This window comes from Schistocerca cancellata, unplaced genomic scaffold, assembly GCF_023864275.1.
Source record: "Schistocerca cancellata isolate TAMUIC-IGC-003103 unplaced genomic scaffold, iqSchCanc2.1 HiC_scaffold_718, whole genome shotgun sequence".
NCBI classification, from domain to species: Eukaryota; Metazoa; Arthropoda; class Insecta; order Orthoptera; family Acrididae; genus Schistocerca; species Schistocerca cancellata.
The window spans coordinates 7,800,703-7,814,824 of record NW_026046729.1 but is presented as its reverse complement, the minus strand read 5'-3'; the positions used below and the strand labels follow the sequence as shown (position 1 = coordinate 7,814,824).

The 14,122-nt window shown below is 41.7% G+C and overlaps 1 protein-coding gene across 2 annotated transcripts in view; it reads left to right on the top strand.

Annotated features, from left to right (window-relative positions):
- Positions 1-14,122, top strand: part of LOC126141537 (probable cytochrome P450 6a13) — a 104,165-nt gene that overhangs the window by 24,960 nt on the left and 65,083 nt on the right. The gene's annotated exons all lie outside the window — the stretch shown is intronic.

Here is a 14,122-nt window from a genome sequence, read left to right as displayed (position 1 = left end):
TAGCGGTCACGCGGTTCCAGACTGAAGCGCCTAGAACCGCACGGCCACAACGGCCGGCTACCGGATATCCGTCATGTTGGGAGTACATCGCCATTCTGTTATCCAGTGAAACATCTTGTAGTAACATCGGTAGAACATTACGTAGGAAATCAGCATACATTGCACCATTTACATTGTCATCGATAAAATGGGGGCAAATTATCCTTCCTCCCATAAAGCCGCACCATACATGAACTCACCAGGGTCGCTGATGTTCCAACTGTCGCAGCCATCGTGGATTTTCCGTTCCCCAATAGCGCATATTATGGCGGTTTACGTTACCGCTGTTGGTGAATGATGCTTCCTCGCTAAACAGAACGCATGCAAAAAGTCTGTCATCGTCCCGTAATTTTTCTTGTGCCCAGTGGTAGAAGTGTACACTACGTTCAAAGTTCTCGCCATGAAATACCTGTTGCATAAAAATATGGTACGGTTGCAATCGATGTTTATGTAGCATTCTCTACACCGACGTTTTTCAGAGTCCCGATTCTCGCGCACTTTGTCTGCTACTGATGTGCGGATTAGCCGCGACAGCAGCTAAAACACCTATTTGGGCATCATCATTTGTTGCAGGTCGTGGTTGACGTTCCACATGTAGCTGAACACTTCCTGTTTCCTTAAACAACGTAGCTATCCGGCGAACGGTCCGGACACTTGGATGATGTCGTCCAGGATACCGAGCAGCATACATAGCACACACCCGTTAGGCATTTTGATCACAATTGCCATACATGAACACGACATCGACCTTTTCCGCAATTGGTAAACGGTCCGTTTTATCACAGGTAATGTATCACGATGCAAATACCGTCCGAACTGGCGGAATTTTACGTGATACCACGTACTTATACGTTTGTGACTATTACAGCGCCATCTATCACAAAGCGAAAAAGGTGGCCCAACTAAAACATTCTTATTTCTTTACGTACTGCACGAATATTTAATAAAAAATGGGGGTTCCTATTTATGAAAACTTAGTTGATATCCGTTCGACCTATGGCAGCGCCATCTAGCGGGCAACTTTAGCGCCATCTGGTTTCCCCCTTCAAGCCAGACAAATTTCGTCCTTTGTAGTTTCTTCGTTTGACGCTTATTTCGTGAGATATTTGGCCCGGTCACTATAAATGGACCACCCTGTGCCATTTTGTACTGTATTCTCGTGAAGTTTCTGAGTGGAAGAGAACGGTCAGCGAATTCTGGCGTTTTAGCTCGTGTTTTTCCCCGTATTTCGAATGTGGTGAAGAGGTCCTGCCGCAAGCCTTAAGCGCTGGATAAACAATAGCAGAAATCCGTGAGGTTTCCGTCCTGGAATTCCCACAGGTAGTGGTCACTCGAGTAAGCCGCCTTGGATATCTCCTAAGCCAGGGTACTTCAGAAGCGCCCATTCAGGCTGTGCGAGCCACGCGATTTCCCGTGAGAATTGCACAGTGGCCCACATGTTTCCCAAGAGGCAGATAAAGAGAAAGAGCGAACGCTATGTTTTACTAAACAGCAAGGGAAGGATGTCCTGCTATCTTTCCGCCAACGGCAAAGCGACGGCTAATACATCGCCAACCTTAAGTTCGTTAACAGAGAACACAACAAGCGCTGGAGGAGTAAATTCTGTAGGCTATCCCTGCGTGCAACATGAGAGAGAGCCAGTTCACCTCCTATGGTTTCTTTGGGGACTGTAAGTGGTGGCTGTTCGTGTCTCGTCGTTGAAGCGTTGCTGTTCGGTGCCCGGCTTCAGCTTGCTGCTTCTTTAGCTGTTTTGAGACAAGTGTCACATACAGCGTTTGCGTTGTCTTTGCACTGCGTAGCTCATAGTTTGGGTGTCTGTTCGTAACTTGTGATTGCATCTATGGATATTTCTTTATCATACTGGGATCAAGGGTCGATGCTATCCAGTATGTCCGCCTTCTGTGAGTTGCCTAATTTTTTGGAGGTATTTGCATCTCGATTTACTGTCTTCCAGAGAGCATTAAGGTGGCTTCTGCGCTGATAAAGTGCCTCTAAATTGGAATATTATCACAATGGTGATTAAAAAGAACTTTACATCCTATGTCCACTGATATTTACCATATTTGACGAAAGTAATGGTAAATTAATACAACTTTCATTTGATCAATATTGAAAAAGACCTTGAAATTGTATCTCTATTGATATTTACCTTTTCGATGAAAGTTATTGTAAAATAGAGCAACCAAAACTTTAGCAATATTGATTGAGCACAACTAAGTTAGCATTTTGAACATAACTTTTCCTCACTCCGTCATTTCCTCCCACAACATTCTGATGAGGCGGCACTTTTCGCTACAATAAGTATGGTCGTAGGACTGTAGCTCACTGAATCGCAGACTCACTCTGACAGTGTTTCCAATTTAATACAGCTGCCATTACGAAAAAAAGTCTTTTGTTTTTATCTAGGAAGTTAGCTATGTCCTTTCCTGTGCTATTAATTATCCAATTCTACTAATTCTAATTGAATATAGTTTTGTCGACAATGAAACTTCAAATGAATAAGCACTTAGCAGCGTGAATAATTATCATTATAACTGTTGTGCGATTGTGTCGTATTCTATCAAAGCATAGAACTGCTTGCTTTGTTATTTGTGTGTTGTGTTCGCAAGTGTGGCAGGCAGCGTTGCCGAACGACTGCTAAACCCCAGTCGACATGCACACCGCACTGTACAAAATATACGGAGCACACCACAACATTTCAATCCGATGGTATGTCGTTCCAATCCTCCACGAGCACGGTTAACTACCACTCGATGGACGGTTTGGGGCATGTGGGTGCGCTGCTATACGTCTCCCCCAAGGCAGCCCACATGTGGTCGATGGGGTTAAGTCGGGAGGGGGGGGGGGAGGGCTCTGGGTCTGTCCAGTCTCTAAATATCCTCTGATTCCAAGAGCTCTTCCTCCGGTGTTGCTCGCTGCAATTACTAATTGTCATCCACAAAACTGAAGTCAGCGCGAATGGACATCTGAAAACACTCTCATGGGGAAGAAATACTGTGTCACAATTATTTAGAACGGTGAGCGTACTTTATTCAAAGATTTCGAGGTCAGCACACCCATGAAACTTTATGCCTCCTCAAACGATAATACTTGGACCAGCGAAATGACAATTTTGCTCGGTACATTACGTGTTCACAACTCTCGCCTTGTCACAGCGTTTCCGGAACAATGATCGGTATGAACCAACGAAGAAGGAGGACGAACTCTTGGAAACAGAGGATATTCGGTTAAATCGACTTGCCTACCTGTTCCCTCGACTTAAATCCCACCGAGCAAGTGTGGGGTGCGTTGCTGAGACGTACTGCAACGCGTCAAAATGCACCGACGACCATCGAGCACTTGTCAACGGCTTTGATGGAGGCAAGGAAATCCGTACCGCAATAACTCCTTAGCAACGAAGCGGTCGGCGTAGGAACACATTGTAGAGCATCTATTTCCGTCCGTGGTGAAGACACACACTATTAAGGATGACTCTTTTAGGTACTGATAACGCTGTCTCATACGAGTACGCGGCATCTTCACAGTGATCGCTCCAGATCTGATGCTGTCACGCCCCTTAAACGCTACCAGGCTCGGTAACAACATTAAACAGAAAAAAACACTAATGTACTCTAATGGCTATAACGTCCGTCCCAGAGAGTTCAAACGATAATCATTTGCACACATCCCGATTGTGTGTAAATGTACAATGTATCATTGAGATCTGACGATGTCTTCTGGGTGGTTCACTGTCTTGTTCAGGTAGTGTATTTGAAGAAAAAATTCATTATCAGAGAAAAACAGTGCGCTAGTTTGGTCATTAGATTACGCTGGTTAACAAAAGTACGATGAAAAACGAATTATAAAATGAATATGTTTTGAAGAGTGGGGTTGGGTTGCGTTGTTTGGGGGAAGAGACCAAACAGTCAGGTCATTGGTCTCATCGGATTAGAGAAGGACGGGGAAGGAAGTCGGCCGTGCCGTTTCAAAGGAACCATCCCGCCATTTGCCTGGAGCGATTTAGGGAAATCACGGAAAACCTAAATCAGGATGGCAGGACGCGGGATTGAACCGTCGTCCTTCGGAATGCGAGTCCAGTGATTTGAAGTGTGGAAAGGAATTATAGGGATGAAACGAGCGAGACAACAATGTGCACAATGAGGAGCGACAGTGGTAGATGGTGTCGTATTACCAAGCCTGGAGGTCGTAGCTTATCGACAGACGGCGACGTTAATTGCTGAGAAAGTAAATAACGGCTCGCAAGCGGTAAACGTCGTACTATATATCAGACATAGTCCTCAGCAAATGTGAGCTTCTGTTGGCACTAGTCCATCGTCAAAATAGTGCTTAACAGGAGGCGTATCACGCGGCACGTTGACTTTCGAAAAACCGCCAAGTTGTAGAAGAGTGATCCAGATGATATGTATATCAAAACTCGGTCCCAGGAAGACACAGGGGGCGGTGTTGTATCTCTGTACGTTTCTTAGACATTCGCAGCTAGAGCGCCCAGTAACAGAAGTCTATTTTTTCTTATCCATTTTTAAATGGTGGAATTTTCGTGTCATGTTGTGCAGTCTTTCTAATAAATCAAAAACAATAGTCGGGAAAAATTAATATATGTGCAAAGGAGAAAACATATTCTAAGGTACAACGTGACTTAAATTTAAATGCGTTGCAGTCGATAAAAGCTTGTGAGAGATGTATCTCATATCCTATCCGTTACGTTATTACTCTGCTACGCATCATAAATAGGAAAGTCAAAACGGTTCAACTGGCTCTAAGCACTACGGAACTTAACATCTGAGGTCATCAGTCCTGTAAGTAGGCTGTTTATGTTTTCTTATCGGCAACGTTACGTAGCGCTCGGTATGAAAATCACTGGCTGTGCTGTGTGCAGTCTGTAGCTAGTTTGCATTGTTGTCTGCCATGGTAGTGTTGGGCAGCGGCAGCTGGACGTGAACAGCGCGTAGCGTTGCGCAGTTGGAGGTTAGCCGCCAGCAGTGGTGGATGTGGGGAGAGAAATGGCGGAGACTTGAAATTTGTAAGACTGGATGGTATATATATTATGATTATTGAGGTAAATACAGTGTTTGTTCTCTATTAAAATCTTTCATTTGATAACTATCCCTATCAGTAGTTAGTGCCTTCCGTAGTTTTAATCTTTTATTTAGCTGGCAGTAGTGGCGCTCGCTGTATTGCAGTAGTTCGAGTAATGAAGATTTTTGTGAGGTAAGTGATTTGTGAAAGGTATAGGTTAATGGTAGTCAGGGCCATTCTTTTGTAGGGATTTTTGAAAGTTAGATTGCGTTGCGCTAAAAATATTGTGTGTCAGTTTAAGCACAGTCGTATATAATTTTTCAAAGGGGACGTTTCATATGTCGACCCTTAGTCGAGGATACCTCACTGGAATCTTCTGATTTTTTCTTGTAGTTTGTGTAATTAGTGTAGATTTTGTTTATTGCTATTGCGTAATTGTAGAGAGAATCTCCTTTGTAGTTGCAGTCTTTCATTGTTGTACAGTAAACAGTTGTGGCATGCATGTAGATTTGCACCAAGTATTTCGCAGCTGCGCTTGCAATTAACTAGATATTATTTTCAGTGCTATGTTAATGTGTTCCCCTATTTTTGCTCTTCAAATTGTGTTTTTCTGTGTTGTCGTGTGAAATATTGTGACAATAATGGCGTGTGAAAAACGTAACACTAGGCTCCAAAATAAAGTGAGAAATGACAGTGAAGACGAAAGCAGTGTGTTAACGCCACTATGTAATGAATTAACTAATATTCAAAGTAGTCATTTGGTAACTGTGCATAGGGAAATGGAGCGGGCGTCAAATAATGGTGTAGACAGTGAAACAGGTAGTAAACAGGGAAGCATTGTCGATCGATCGGTCGGCAACAGCTCGCCTCAGGAATTGGGAATGACAGAACACAATATTGCAAATACTGTAGACTCAGGTTTTGGGTTCTCACCGTTTTCTCAAATGAGTCAAGACACATTTTCCGCTTGTCAAAATGTGAATGTTGCCGGTGCAAATTCACTGCCGAAAAGCACTGAGGAACATGTTTCAGACACCAGTGCATTGTTATTACAGTTAATGCAACAAATGGGACAAAAGCTTCAAAAGTTAGACACAATGGAACAAAATAAGAGACAAACACAGCAGCAGTTAGACACAATGGAACAAAATCTTCAAAAGTTAGACACAATGGAACAAAAGCTTCAAAAGTTAGACTCAGTGGAACATAAGCTTGAACAAACACGTGGCGATTTAATTATTGAGTTGCATAACATTGAATCGAAATGTCAAAAAGTCTGTAATGATGTAAAAACACAAATTTGTGAGCATTTTCAACCTATTTTTTCGCAGCATGAAAATGCATTACAGAATCACGAAGCAGCCATAAAAGAACTCCAAACTATTGTTCAAGAAAAGCACGACACCTTGCAAGCTAAAATTGACTCAGTTGCATCTGCCGATTCGGTTACGCAACTTGCAAAAACCCAAGAAAACTTAAAGGACACAGTAGATACGATTTCAACACAAATGGACACTCTGAAACTTGGTTCAGAAAAACACACTGAAGAAATAAGTACACTATCGGAGAAAGTAGCCGAACTTTCGGATCAGTTCACTAACGTATCTGCAAAGGTAGATGATGATCTCAATGACACAAGACCTGTAGCCATCACTGACACAGAAGAGTGCGAACAAATTAGGAAATTCAAACAAAGTCAGAATCAAATTAATACGCAACACCAAAGAGAAATCCGGGAAGTACAAGATCAGCTGACACAGGAAATACAAGAATTACATATTTCAGAGGCCACTCGCGCTCCAATACGGGAAGAGGGACATGGAAATACGGAACAGCCACAAAATAATAACTCAGGGCACTTCGGAAATTATTAAAGAAATTGGCAAGGTACACCGAATTTTGAGATGGAACCGCCGACACGACGTAACAATGACCTATATGCTACTCGCCGACATGATAATTTTGACTATAAGCGGTTCTACACATAAATTCAAAACGTTTAAGAATTCTGCCAACAACATTCATCCACAAGCGTGGCTCCATCAATTCTCTCATTGTTTTCCTCCCAACTGGTCATTGGAGCACAGGTTAGAATTTATGTGTGGCTACTTGGAGAAGGAACCAGCTGTAAGAATGCGATCGGTCATTCACGATTGTCACAGTGAAGGAGAATTTTACCATGCGTTCCTCTCAGCATATTGGTCTCAAGCTACACAAGACCGAGTAAAACATAGCATCATAATGATGAAACATTTCGAACAATCTGAATTTTCCAGTCTTGTGAAATATTTTGAAGACATGCTGCACAAGAATCAGTACCTGTCAAACCCATACAGCCCCTCAGAACTCATACGCATTTGCTTAATCAAATTACCTGAACATTTACGACATACTATTTTGGCAGGACATTGCAAAGACGACATTGAAGCTTTTCAGGGACTGTTACAAGAACTGGAAATTGACACTGACAATTGTGGAACGCGAAAACAGGAGCACAACAATTACAGATCACATCCGTCACAATACTGCGATGACAGAAATAATATACGACAAGGCTATTCTTTCAATGTAAATCGTGACCAAAACAGACACCACCCGTAATACAACCATTGGCAGAGTATTAATAATTACAGGGAAAGATCACCTCTCCGCGGTAATGAGTATCACAGAGACAATCAGAGAAACAGACAATATGGGAACCAAAATAATTATTATCAAGGGAGACAGAATAACTTTAGACGCAACAGTCCAGCGCGCAGTTACGATTCAGGCAGAAATTCTCCACCATGTGACCGACAAGAGAGAAACTATGGAATCTACCGACACGACGACAGACGATATGATGGTAACGACAGACCTGAACTGCATCAGAACTGGCGGGATTTAAACAGGGCAGGGCCCTCTCGTCATGGTGAATTTGTAGAAGGTAGGTCTCCAAATCCCAATAACGACGCGCGCCAACAAAGGAACAGACAATGACTCGCACCGCAGGCTGTCGCATGCGCCGGCTGACTCAGAGAAAAATAACATAGACGCTAACCTTGAGAAAAATTCCAGTATTCTTTACCGACGTATACCACATGATAATTGCGTTAAAGTTGAAACTCTGCGTACTAGGAAGAGCGATGGGCTACACTACATTTCACATGTGAAACCATTTATTGAAAGATAATCATCTTTTAACTTTGTCTTTGCCATAAAACGTTTCACTTCACATTTCTAGTATACATTGTCAGACTTAGAAACTGTTACCATGCAACAATGTTTGAAGTTAAATATCCAGTCAAGAACCAAGAGAACTTATTTAAACAGAAATTACGAATGCATTGTTATTGTGAACAGACGACACAGTGTTATTGTGTGGGTGCATTCTTGCTTGTTAGTTGCATGATTACGTGAGATTTTAATGGAAAATTTTGGTGTACTTGAAAATACATTCTGAATTAAAGTACTTTCTGAGAGATACCAGATGACACAGTGGTTAGTTTATGTGACAGCTACACAATTATATCACGACGTTACTAATGAGTGACAATTTACAATGTTGCTTCTGCAGTGTATCTGCTTTATATCTGCACAGTTTTTCTGAATTATTCTGGAAAGTAAAACATGTTTTAGTAGTAACTTTTGTGGTATAGCTACAAGGAGAGAGCCTTTTCCGTAGCACAACAATACGTTACAGCACAGTACTTTCATCATCACAACAATAAGCGTAATAACTAAGATATCTATATGCAAAGCAATTCACTTTTGTTTTTCATGAGGTAAGTACATTGGCTTCTGCAGAACTTAGCTTTCGGAGGAAAATAACTACGACACTTCCACAGAAATTATCTTACAACAAGATGCACATTTAGCGCTACAGGACACGCATTTCAGTGATTAATTTTGTTCTTAAAACATTTATTTTTAAAGATTTTTGAATTACAAAGAAAGTTTTCCATGATACATTTCATTCCATTGCTGTAATCTGTAACACCTGAGGGTATAATTACACTAATCCTCAGGGGGGTACACACTTATTTTGTGTACCTTGTGTTTGGCAAGCACAAGGAGCCCTACCTAATATGGTATTAGCTTGTACAACTTTACACATCGGTACCATATTTCTCTAACACACAAATTACACAGCTATCTGATCATTTAACTGAGAGAGACAAACTTTTTTACTACGGCAGTGACAGATGTTTATGTAATTACAGAGTTGGATTACTTCACACTTACGAAATTGTATTTTGTCTGTACTTTGTGAACTGTTCATATTTTTTCGGACCCATTGTGATATTATGAGAGCTTTGAATGATATATTTGGTATGGGATCACGATTTTTAAAGTACGTTTGAGGCAGATGACACTTTTGACATGAGCAGAGAATTTTTTTAGGTTTTGAAATTATTGGAGGAAGCTACAACGATTTTGAGAGTTGACTGAGGTGTTATGATGTTATTATTACGATGACTATGTGTATTATGCTGTTGCGGTATGTTTATGATCAATAAGCTGATGCTATATGAGGAATTTGTTTATGCTATGTATTTATTATGATGAAATATTAAAGTGTCGTCGCAAGATTGACGTGTCGACGAATATATATATGTGTAATAAGGTAAGGAGTAATGAATAGTGGTTAGGGACTCTGACATGTGAAAAAGGATGTTGGAAACCAAGAATCGTACTTTAAGAGTTATGAAATGTGTGTAAATGCGTGAATGTATCACAATGCCGGCGAAAATTTTTTGGACACTGTTATATTCATAAGATTTTGTTTCTACATACACTCCTGGAAATGGAAAAAAGAACACATTGACACCGGTGTGTCAGACCCACCATACTTGCTCCGGACACTGCGAAAGGGCTGAACAAGCAATGATCACACGCACGGCACAGCGGACACACCAGGAACCGCGGTGTTGGCCGTCGAATGGCGCTAGCTGCGCAGCATTTGTGCACCGCCGCCGTCAGTGTCAGCCAGTTTGCCGTGGCATACGGAGCTCCATCGCAGTCTTTAACACTGGTAGCATGCCGCGACAGCGTGGACGTGAACCGTATGTGCAGTTGGCAGACTTTGAGCGAGGGCGTATAGTGGGCATGCGGGAGGCTGGGTGGACGTACCGCCGAATTGCTCAACACGTGGGGCGTGAGGTCTCCACAGTACATCGATGTTGTCGCCAGTGGTCGGCGGAAGGTGCACGTGCCCGTCGACCTGGGACCGGACCGCTGCGACGCACGGATGCATGCCAAGACCGTAGGATCCTACGCAGTGCCGTAGGGGGCTGCACCGCCACTTCCCAGCAAATTAGGGACACTGTTTCTTCTGGGGTATCGGCGAGGACCATTCTCAACCGTCTCCATGAAGCTGGGCTACGGTCCCGCACACCGTTAGTCCGTCTTCCGCTCACGCCCCAACATCGTGCAGCCCGCCTCCAGTGGTGTCGCGACAGGCGTGAATGGAGGGACGAATGGAGACGTGTCGTCTTCAGCGATGAGAGTCGCTTCTGCCTTGGTGCCAATGATGGTCGTATGCGTGTTTGGCGCCGTGCAGGTGAGCGCCACAATCAGGACTGCATACGACCGAGGCACACAGGGCCAACACCCGGCATCATGGTGTGGGGAGCGATCTCCTACACTGGCCGTACACCACTGGTGATCGTCGAGGGGACACTGAATAGTGCACGGTACATCCAAACCGTCATCGAACCCATCGTTCTACCATTCCTAGACCGGCAAGGGAACTTGCTATTCCAACAGGACAATGCATGTCCGCATGTATCCCGTGCCACTCAACATGCTCTAGAAGGTGTAAGTCAACTACCCTGGCCAGCAAGATCATGTGATCATGTGATGTATCTGACCCCAGGAATGTGTCAATAAAGTTTCCCCTTCCTGAGACAATGAATTCATGGTGTTCTTATTTCAATTTCCAGGAGTGTATTTGCAACGCAATTTCTCGACCCGTGAAATTTTGTATATGAGACTGTCACTGTAGCGGAAAATGCTGTCTTAAATATTTCCGTAAGAAAGTTAAGTGACCACCTGCACGTAATGCGTCGTGGGCACCCAGCTGCGTCAGACGCCTGGAGAAAAAGCCATTAGTGTGTGAGTTTTCAGAGGCACAGGTAGAAAAAAAAGGGAGGCCCTTATCCTCGCTATTGACATTCCTTTGTAGAAAGCACCGCAAATACGACAGGCTCATTACTTGGAAACATTCTTACATCTGCACACCTGATTATGAGAAGTATCTTTCTACGAGAATTGAGAGACATTTTTACTACCTTATGAAATGCCATATGGCTAATGAATGATATTTCATGCCTTCCTTTGTACATATTTGTTCATTTTCTTTCATATCTATTTCCTAGCTGCACTGCAGCATTGGTTAAAATAAAATTTTATAGATGTACTAATATAAATATTTTATGCCTACAGATCCAGAAAAAGAGAATAACTTTCATGTACTTCAAAAAAAATACGAAGGAGCACAAAAACACATTTTCCTTCACAGGAATTGCAGACAGAATTTTCTTTTCAAGTGCTTGGTAATTTCTTTTGTAGATAATTTGTGGTGCACCACTTTAATTACATAGACATTAAGATGTCAATATAAATTTCCCTTGTCTGCACTGTTGTCTTTAGTGTAATATTTTTTCTGCTTGAGCTATGTTATGTTTAGATAGAAGTTTTTGCATTTGCTGCTGCTGTTTGCCACGCTTAGTGCTACTGAATTTCACTTTGTATTACTCTGTTAAGCCAGTTTTACTACTGATTTATTTTTCTTGTTTGCTGCACATTGCCTTATATTAGTTGTAATATTGCAATTGCTTTGCTAATTTCTATAATGCTGCTTGCTTTGCAAATCTGCATTTTTTTGTCATTGCTGTTTGTGTTAAATGTTTTGTGCTGCTGCATTGCCTCATCCCTTAGTTTAGCATCTGGGCTCAGTAGATTTAAGTTAGCTTAAGAGGGGGTAGACTGTATAAGAGAATGAGTTATGATAAATTGGAAGAAATGCATTGAGAAGCTATAAGAAAATGGTTTGGCCAAAAAAGTAGTGTACAGTGGAGAAAAACTATTTTTGAAAGAGGATATGAACAAAAAACTAGGGTTTAGTGACCAAAGCTTTAGGTAGGATTTTCTTGGAAATAAATGATGAGGTAAGATAATGGAAAATAAATAATGAGGTAAGAAATATGTGAACATATAAATACAGAAAGCATGCTTGCATAGGATTTTTTTGGTGGAAACAAATGTTGAAATAAGACGAAAGATCTATGGAATGAGGTTTTGGGTTGGACTGCAGTATCAAATTTTGCACTGAAAACAAACCCTGTCCTTTCCTCCTGTGTTATTCTGCTATGTGTTTATGTACTCTTGTGTATTTGTGTTTTTCCTGTCTTTATGTGTTTAGCTAATATGATTTATGTTGGAGAATCTTTCTGGTACTAAGCTACATTCACTATGATGGGGAATACTGTTATCCTCAAATATAATTCGCATTTGTAATATGTCATTTTCTTTGTAAAGATGTTTACACATTATTAATTCTGTTCTGTTTCAATTCTCATGTGTGAAATTAATGTTCAGAAAACTATTCTCATTATTTTATTTATTTACTTATGTTATAATTCTTGTAGCACTGACGTACATGTTTATTTCTTTTCTTTTGTAACACCTGTTTTAGTACAAATGTTACCTGTATTGTTATGTTCTTTAATGATGTATTTTGTTCCTTTGTAATTGTATTCTTATGTTAAAAAATTGTGATTGACACCAGATCATCATATTATTAACTTGTAAGTTCCATTTCACTGCACACGTTTCTGTTGGTCATAGTATATGGACAATATTGTGAGAAGTAGGGACTGTTAGTGTTTGCATGTGTGTTAATAATTCAGCAAGGGACTGGATAACGGCATTGCTGGTTCTAAGGACAATTCCAAATACTTTGTGAGTGCACAAGTGGTGGTTATGGACTTGTTATGTTATCCGCAAGACTCTTCAATGGTGATTGTGCACCTGCACAGTCACAAAAGATGGCTGCTGGCCATATCTACAAGGACTGCAGTGGGTCTGCATCTTTGATGACCCAACAATACCATTATTTCTACAAGGACTACAGTGGGTCTACACCTTTGCTGACTCACCAGTAGCATTATTTCTACAAGGACTGCAGGGGGTCTGCACCTCTGGTGGCCCACCTATACCACAATCTCTACCAGGACTACAGTGGGTCTGCACATCTGGCGGCCCACCAATGCCATACTCTCTACCAGGACTGCAGTGGGTCTACTCTGTCATGACCTACCTACCAATATTCTTCAAAACTTCGACTGACTCTGCTGTGGGTTTGCTCTGTTGTGGACCAACACCTGTCTGCATGTCAAGAGTCAGCACTGTCTTTCCGTTTTAAGGACAACACTACTTCTTCAAGACTGCATGGAAATCCACTACTTCCGTGTGCATTTTCTTTTACTGCTCAGACTTTGAGAAAAACACTGCAGCTTTACTGTGATGAATGATCAGGACTGTCCTTATGGACTGTGAGAAAATTTTAGCTTTCGACCAACATTGTATCAATAAGTGTGTGCATTTGACATCTTTGTTATTGTAATTATGAAAAATTTTATCAAATCATTATTGGCCACTGCCAAAAACAATTCGTAAAATTTTTTGTGGGGAGCATGGGGGCTATGTAAGTAGGCTGTTTATGTTTTCTTATCGGCAAAGTTACGTAGCGATCGGTATGAAAATCACTGGCTGTGCTGTGTGCAGTCAGTAGCTAGTTTGCATTGTTGTCTGCCATTGTAGTGTTTGGCAGCGGCAGCTGGATGTGAACAGCGCGTAGCGTTGCGCAGTTGGAGGTGAGCCGCCAGCAGTGGTGGATATGGGGAGAGAAATGGCGGAGACTTGAAATTTGTAAGACTGGATGGTATATATATTATGATTATTAAGGTAAATACAGTGTTTGTTCTCTATTAAAATCTTTCATTTGCTAACTATCCCTATCAGTAGTTAGCGACTTCCGTAGTTTGAATCTTTTATTTAGCTGGCAGTAGTGTCGCTCGCTGTA